The sequence below is a fragment of the Diabrotica virgifera genome, chromosome 2 (genome assembly GCF_917563875.1).
Source record: "Diabrotica virgifera virgifera chromosome 2, PGI_DIABVI_V3a".
NCBI classification, from domain to species: Eukaryota; Metazoa; Arthropoda; class Insecta; order Coleoptera; family Chrysomelidae; genus Diabrotica; species Diabrotica virgifera.
In genome coordinates this window covers 249458279-249467245 of record NC_065444.1, presented here as the reverse complement: position 1 = coordinate 249467245, position 8967 = coordinate 249458279, and the positions used below count along the sequence as shown (strand labels likewise).

Sequence of the window (8967 nt, the reverse complement as noted above, 5' to 3'; positions counted from 1 at the left end):
CCTTTATAAGTACATTAGAATCCTATCAAGTTCTTAATCAAAGGTATTACACTTTCATTTTCCTGCCATCATCATTATTTGTTTATTTAAACATACTATCAAAAAAACGAATAAAAAAAACACCATAAAGTCTATTATCATTTTTGTCATTTAAAACAATTATTTGTCAATACATTTTTGCTAGTTGTGGAACTCCTTTTAATGGAATGTGATGTAACATATTTTAAAGGATAGGTAGAAATCAAACACAAAAATTTATTTAAAAAACTGCTATAATAATAAAATAAATTTGTTAACCAACTGCAGTCAAATGAAAATAAAATTATCAAAATTAACCATTTAAGCTTGCCTTAAATGGAGAATAATATTTTAAAACAAACACATATTATACAAAATTTAGTTGCAATAGCTTTACTCCTGGTTGAAAATGTACTGCCACAGCTTCTATATCAACAGCATCCTCATTTGCCAGTATTTCAATGTTTTCTCTATTAACTACTACAATATTATGTAAAACTGAACAAGCTGATAATAATAATGATATCACTCTACTAGTACTCAGTATTGAATATGGTTTGATTCAATACCAAGTACTCAGTATCGAATAAAGGTACTGATACCATATGAGTACTTAGTAGCATCGAATAACTACTGCAATATTATGTAAAACTGAACAAGCTGATAATAATAATGATATCACTCTACTAGTACTCAGTATATCGTTTGATTCAATACCAAGTACTCAGTATCGAATAAAGGTATTGATACCATATGAGTACTTAGTAGCATCGAATAACTACTGCAATATTATGTAAAACTGAACAAGCTGATATTAATGATATTACTCTACTAGTACTAGGTATTGAATATGGTTTGATTCGATACTGAGTACTCAGTATCGAATAAAGGTATTGATACCATAATATGAGTAAAATGAAATGAATGAATAATATGAGTACTTAGTAGCATCGAATAACTATTGCAATATTATGTAAAACTGAATAAGCTGATATTAATATCACACTACTAGTACTTGGTATTGAATATGGTTTGTTTCGATACCGAGTACTTAGTATTGAATGAAGGTATTGATACCATATGAGTAATTACTAGCATTGAATAACTACAGCAGTATTATGTAAATTTGAACAAGCTAATATTAATGATATCACTCTACTAGTACTCGGTATTGAATATGGCTTAATTTGATACTCAGTATTGAATTAAGGTATTGATACTATATGAGTACTTAGTAGCATCGAATAACTGCTGTAATGTTATGTAAAACTGAACAAAATGATGTCAATAATATCACCCTACTAGTTCTCGGTATAAAAAACAGTTTGTTTCAATACTGAGTACTCGCAGTATCGAATGAAGGTATTGATACCATATGAGTACTAGGTAGCATCGAATAACTACTACAATATTATGTAAAACTGAACAAGATGATATCAATAATATCACTCTACTAGTACTGGGTATTGAATATGGTTTGTTTCGATAGCGAGTACTCAGTATCGAATAAAGGTATTGATACCATAAATGAGTACTTACTAGCATCGAATAACTACAGCAGTATTATGTAAAGCTGAACAAGCTAATATTAATGATATCATTCTACCAGTACTCGGTATTGAATATGGCTTGATTTGATACTCAGTATCAAATGAAGGTATTGATACCATATAAGTACTTAATAGCATCGAATAACTGCTGTAATATTATGTAAAACTGAACAAAATGGTATCAATAATATCACTGTACTACTTCTTGGTATCAAAAACAGTTTGCTTCGATACCAAGTACTCAGTATCGAATGAAGGTATTGATACCATAATATGAGTACTTAGTAGCATCGAATAACTACTGCAACATGTAAAACTGAACAAGCTGATATCATTCGACTAGTACTAGGTATCTAATATGGCTTGATTTGATACCGAGTACTCAGTATCGAATGAAGGTATTGATACCATATGAGTAGTTACCAGCAGTGAACAACTAATGCAATATTTTCTAAAACTGAACAAGCTGATAATACCACTCAACTAGTACTGGGTATCAAATACAGTTTAAATTGATACCTAGATATCAGTATCGAATGGAGGTATTGATACCATATGAGCATTTGCTAGCATCAAATAACCACTGCAATATTATGTAAAACTGAACAAGCTGATATTAATGATATCACTCTACTAGTACTCGGCATTGAATATGACTTGTTTCTATACCAAGTACTCTATCAAATTTATACAATATGAGTACATACTTAATAGTATCAAATAATTACTGCAATGTTATGTAAAACTGAACATGCTGATATTGATAATATCACTCTACTATATAGTACTAGGCATGAAATATGGTTTGATTTGATATAAAGTAGGTACTCAGTATTGAATGAAGGTATTGATACCATATGAGTACTTACTAGCATTGAATAATTACTCCAATATTATGTAAAACTGAACAATCTGAGGTTAATGATATAACTCTACTAGCACTCGGTATTGAATATCGTTTGATTCGATAATGAGTACTCAGTATTGAATGAAGGTAATGATACCATATGAGTACTTATTAGCGTCAGATCATCCCTATATGTATATATTTATAAATTTATTAAAAAAACTGCTAATAATAATAATAGAATACTTCAAATCAGTCACCAATATATTTATTTATAAATTTGTTAACAAACTGCAGTCCAATCAAAATAAAATTATCAACATTAACCATTTAAGCTTGCCTTAAATGGAGAATAATATTTTAAAACAAACACACACACACACACTAAATATAGTTGCACTAGATTTGCTCATGGTTGAAAATGTACTTGCACCCTCATTTGCCAGTATTTCAATGAATATGGTTTGATCTGATACCGAGTACTCAGTATCGAATAAAGGTATTGATACCATATGCGTACTTAGTAGCATCGAACCATCCCTATGATATTATTCTTTGAACAAAAAGTAATATGCACCTCATTACACAAATTAAAATGGGAAATCTCTTCAAAATACCAATGTTCTTTCAATAACAATTCTTGAAATGATTGTGATTGATTATACAGCATTTCAACTACTGTCTGAAAATTCTGCAACAGTGTTCATTAGGTAGATGAGAACTGGATATCCACTATTTCCTAATAATACATTGTCCATAAGTTCCCCATTTTATCCTACCCATAATATGTAAAAGTAATTAACAACTACTAAAATAGTATATCTAATTGCACTTGCAAATTGTATGATGAGTGTTATGGGTTATGGTATTCTTTAAATGACAAAATAATTATATTCAACGTTTTCCTCTTTTCCAATGATCTTATATCTTATTTCAATTTTTATTTATGATTTCATTACTTTATTACAGGACAGGTAAAAAATAAACTTTATTTTATAGGTTATTTTTATATTTACAAAAATATTCAAATGTCATTTGTCAAAATAAAAGATTCAGTAAAATCATCGCGAATTGTTTCGATACTAGTATTTTCATTCGATACCAGTACTCGGTATCGAATACGGTTTCATTCGATACTGAGTACTCAGTATCGAATCAAAGTATCGATACCATATGAGTACTTGGTAGTATCGAATCATCCCTACTTGATGGACAAGAATCTACAGGTCGAGCAAGTCTCGTAAATTTCACGATTGCGAGCCACGCTTCACGCAACCGTGTTTGCGTACTTGTGTTTCGAGTTGCGTGGTCGTGCGGAGTTATATTTACCAATTCGCGCAATCGTACTTGAGACGCTGTGTCAGGTGAGGTGTTTGAAAATTTGTGTAACTTGATTGCTTGATTCTGTGGTTTAAGTTGTTGTCTTGCAGGTAAAAAAGTGACTTTTTAAAAAAATTATATCTTGGAAACTAAAAATTATTTTTATTTATAATTGAAACATGTAAAAGTATAGTACTCTCAAAAAAATTTCAGCCAAAAATATTCATTTTTGTAGAGTTGACTGCAATTTTTCGACAACAGCCCTTTTTTGCGGTAGGCAGCATAACAAGTCCAGTCTCATCTGAAATCAAAGTTTCTTGTAGTTTATACCTCTGGCTAGTGAATGAACAAAGGATTTTTTATTAGATGAGGTCATTTTTGTTTTATAAAAAAAACTACTTTAAAAATGAGAAAAATTGGGGTCAAAAATGTGTTTAAACTTATGTAAAATCTTCAAATTTCATTTTTTTTAATTCCTTCGTTCATATTCTAGCCAGAGGTATAAACTACAAGAAACTTTTTGATTTCAGATGAGACTGGACTTAGTTATGCTGCCAACGCAAAAAAACTTAAACTTTACAAAAATGAATATTTTTGGCTGAAACTTTTTTTGAGACTACCTTAAGTACTATACTTTTACATGTTCCAATTATAAATAAAAATAAATTTTAGTTTTCGAGATATAATTTTTTTAAAAAGTCACTTTTTACCCACAAGACCTATATAACCCCTTAAAAAAATGTTTGGAAGAATATGTTTGATGGCCAAGATGCATACATATATTTAGAAGGAAAGTTCCTGATTTCTGTAGTATAATACATAATACCGAAGAGGAAGTAGCCCTAAGCGCCGGACTCCACTTGCGATTTGTAGTTGTGAAGATTGAACACATTCTTTCAAATAGAAGTCAATCCATGATTATTTAGTCACAAATGGATTGACTTGTATTTGAAACAATGTGTTCAATCTTCCTGATTACAAATCGCAAGTGGAGTGCGGCGGTAATAACACCAAAATATTCCATATAGGTCCATAGAAGGTACACAGACATTGAAAAATTCCTGGAATATCCCCGAAAACATGTTCCCTGAACATCCCAGGAAAATCCTGTGTCAGTATTTTAAACATTACCTGAATGTCTTATTGGAACATTCCATGAATGTCCACGAATGTTCTCTGGACATTCAAAATATATTTTGTAGACATTCCCTGGATATACCAGAAATACAGTGATGAGCGCTCTAATAACCGGCAAAATAGCACAAAAGATGTATTAAGTAGTGAGATAGAAAGACATGAAACTAGTCGAGCTGGGAAATTTAGCGATATTAACTTATACATTTAGATTGTATTGATTGTGTACCACCTTCAGACGTATCAGACGAGTTTAGAAACTACCACTGTCACAGTGACAGTTTTAGTTGACATACTCCTCCGATATGTGTAAAGGTGGGATCAATATAACGTAAATTTAAAGGTTAATTTCGCTAAATTTCCCAGCTCGACTAGTTTCATTTCTTTTTATCTCACAACTAAATATGTTGCCCATATTTTGCCGGTTATTAGGGCACTCATCACTGTACATCCTTGCTGATGTGACAATACCTCCTATCTGTTTTTTCATGAGTTTTGTATGAGAGATGGAAAAACATGTTTTAAGGTCACCTCCTGTGTTCATATGTAAGTTTTGACTTGTTTTGTAGTTCATAGATAGTTTAATTTACTACAAAACAAGTCAAAAAATATCATATGAAAACAGGAGGTGACCCTAAGACAAGTTTTTAGTCTCACAAAACTCATGAAAAAACAGATAGGATGTATTATTACATCACTGACGATATGTGGCCATACCAAATAATACATCCTTGATAAATATAAACATTTTTATTGAACAAAATCTTTTCATACATTTTTTTAGTGCAATTTACTGATATTCCTAAATATTTCAAAAAAATGTGTCACATTTGCTTTGTAAACCTTTCTTTTGCCTTTCGTAGCCACATATTCCGTTTCCTTCCTGGTTTTTTGTAGACCACTTCTCTCAGCTGATTCTAAAAAAAATAAAATAAATGGTAATTTTTCTATCCTTTACAATTAACAATCAGAAGAAATATTATTTACAGATAATGATATGCATAATAATAATAGGTTTGTTCTGGCATCAGTTTGAAACCATCAGCGAATAGTGGACCAGCGCGAGTAGAGGGGATCGCACTGGTGACTGTATTATGTTCTTTTACTGACCAACTGTTTGCTGATGGTTTTTGACTAGTTTGACTGTTTGCTAGAACAAACCTAATAATAATGAATATTTTGTATTTTGACAATGACATCTGATGTGGAAGTCAAAACATTAATAAAATTATTTTTTCAAGTTAACTTTCACATGCGCGTCTTAAAATTGTACTTTTAATACTTATATCATAAATAACTATTAAAACTATCTTAAGAGGAAACAGTATCGATCAACAGGTAGCGAAAATGTGTTCCAAGATTGCGGCTGTAATTTTGAATATTTTTTCAAGATATTTGGCACACATATTCGTAATATAATAAAGAATGGCGGTACAGAGCCCAATTTGAAAAATATATTAATATGTGGAAATTACTCTGTAATTAAATACAATATAAAAAAACGAGCTTGTACCGCCATTAAGAAGAACAAAAAATACACTTTTTTCAAATACAACTTTTTTATCCGATTTTGTGTTATTTTGGAACTACTAAAATTTTTTATTTCATTAGTAGTTCCAAAATTACACAAAATCTAGGCATCGGATAAAAAAGTTTATTTTTGAAGAAAGTGTATTTTTTTGTTCTTCTTAATGGCAGTACAGGCTCGTTTTTTAAATATTGTATAATTACAGAGTAATTTCCACATATTAATATATTTTTCAAATTGGGCTCTGTACCGCCATTCTTTATTATTTTACGAATACGTGTGCCAAATGCCTCGAAAAAATATTCAAAATTACAGTGACAATCTTGGAACACGTTTTGGCTACCTGTTTATCGCTACTGTATTACCTTAAAACATTGTAATTTGCTAAACCAGTATATTTTACTCTACTACTACTCTACTAGCTACCTCATTTTCCACTGTTTCTAAAGACTTGTTTACATGGGTAGAGTTTTGAGGAGAGTAGAGTAGTGGTAGTACTCTACCAAAAATGGCTTGATACCATTCACATGAGGAGAGTACAAGTATAGTACTGATGCTAGTATAGTGAAACCAATTTTTGTATTTTTAAACACTCTTGATTATAAGTGCACCTTAAATTCTTAATTTTTTGCTTAAGCTCGTTTACTCCAAAGCCCCCTTTGCCATTCTTTCGACGATTTCATCCTCTGCAGCTTGCTGCAAACTTTTATTTCTGTAGTATACACTACCTAAATTCCATAAACACTGGTATTCGCCTATTATAGCTCTACAAGTTTTAAAGTTTCATCTTCGGTGAACTTCATTTTCACTATTTACACAAAACACAATTCCAGCCAGAATGACAGCGCCCCCATGTACTCTCCTACCTACTCTATTCTGCCATAATTGAGCGTGTTCCATGGGTAGAGTGTGCAGCCGAGTAGACATTTTGGCAGTGGTGGTGGTCATAGAGTAGTTGTTACTTTGCCATATGTTGCTAGTCACTCTACTTTAACTCCTACTATACACTCTACTAGCTATTCTACTGTGCTGAGCATTTTTACAGGTAGAGTTACTCTACTCTATCAAGTACTTGCATCATTACTCTACCCGTGTAAACAAGTCTTAAATCTACTGAATGACAATCTACTTAATCTTAATCTACTCTTAATGAAAAATGTCTAAAATCATTTACCCACCTAGTATTATTGTAGAATTTAAGACAGTCCAGTGCCTTATAAATAATTTCAATATGAATATTTTTCCCTTTAATTCTCCTTTGATACCACTCCATTTTAGATTTTGGGGAACTTATTTCATTGTGTTTATAGACCATATTTATTGAAGGAACCCAATCTGGAGATTGTTATTATCGATTAAGTCGGCTGGTTTTCCTATAAGATTAAAATGTTAACATCTTCAAAAATCGTTACTGTTGTAATTGTAACTTACCAGATATAAAATGATTACAGCAGACAGGACAGGAAAATTTTCATTTCGCTAGTAAAACCTGTACATAAATTACAAAGAAATACAACTAAAATTATCTAAAACTCATTAAGAACAGATAGAATAAGATTTATCTTTTACACCCAGTAGCCATATTGATTTAATTTTGAAAACGATTATATTTAAATTTGGTAAATATAACTCCGCACGACCACGCAACTCGAAACACAAGTACGCAAACACGGTTGCGTGAAGCGTGGCTCGCAATCGTGAAATTTACGAGACTTGCTCGACCTGTAGATTCTTGTACTTGATGGCCCAGCTAAGGGTCGATCTCCATCCGATGATCGCCGACGCAAAGCTCTCGTCGCGCCGCGACGCCAGTTTTCCGACGGTCGTCCCGGTGCAACCACCGAGCGTATCATTAAACGTCTAATGAGGTGGATTCTGTTGGATTTTATCTGTGTGGATAGGTAGAATTGAAGTTTTTATTGTGTGTGAGATATTTCATTGATTTATTGTGTACCGCAGTGGATAGTGGGGGAGATATTTTTAATCTGGACAAATTTACTCGAGTAAGTTTTGATTTTTTTGTTTGTTTTTTTAAGATTAGGTCAACTACAGTACTTTTCATCTATTAGTTAAAGATAAACTAATAACATATAAAATATTCTAACATCTCAACATTATGATTAACCTGATTTCACCTCATCTTATATTGTATTAAATGAATATTTCGTCTTATTCTTACTAATAATGCATTCTATTGCAAATCGTGTATATTACCTTCATTTTCTTCGTGACTTAGATTATTCTTTTGTATTTATTTAGTCTGTGGTGTCATTGACATCTGATTAAAATGATGTAGCAATAAATAGCCCCATTTTAAATCCAATACAATAATATACTACAATGGTTATCGTTGGTAAAAACTTATTAGACAAAAAAATATATGAAAAAATTATAACTAAAATACAAAAAATGTCAAAATATCTGGTTTAATAATCTGGTGATATTCTTAGGTTCAGTTTATATGAAAAAAATAATTTGGAAAATAAAGTTAGGGGAAAACAGTATTTTCTCGAGTTAGTCAGAATTGATAATCAGTAATGTAAAAAGTTAAAAAAAGAAAAAAGTTTACA

General features: G+C 31.2%; 1 long non-coding RNA gene across 1 annotated transcript; it reads right to left on the bottom strand.

Annotated features, from left to right (window-relative positions):
• Nucleotides 1-5604: 5604 nt before the first annotated feature.
• Nucleotides 5605-8126, bottom strand: LOC126880526 (uncharacterized). The gene is made up of 3 exons (XR_007696626.1): nucleotides 7829-8126; nucleotides 7576-7770; nucleotides 5605-5786 (listed from the first exon to the last, which is right to left on the bottom strand). It is a non-coding gene; the product is annotated as an uncharacterized LOC126880526 (long non-coding RNA).
• Nucleotides 8127-8967: the final 841 nt, after the last annotated feature.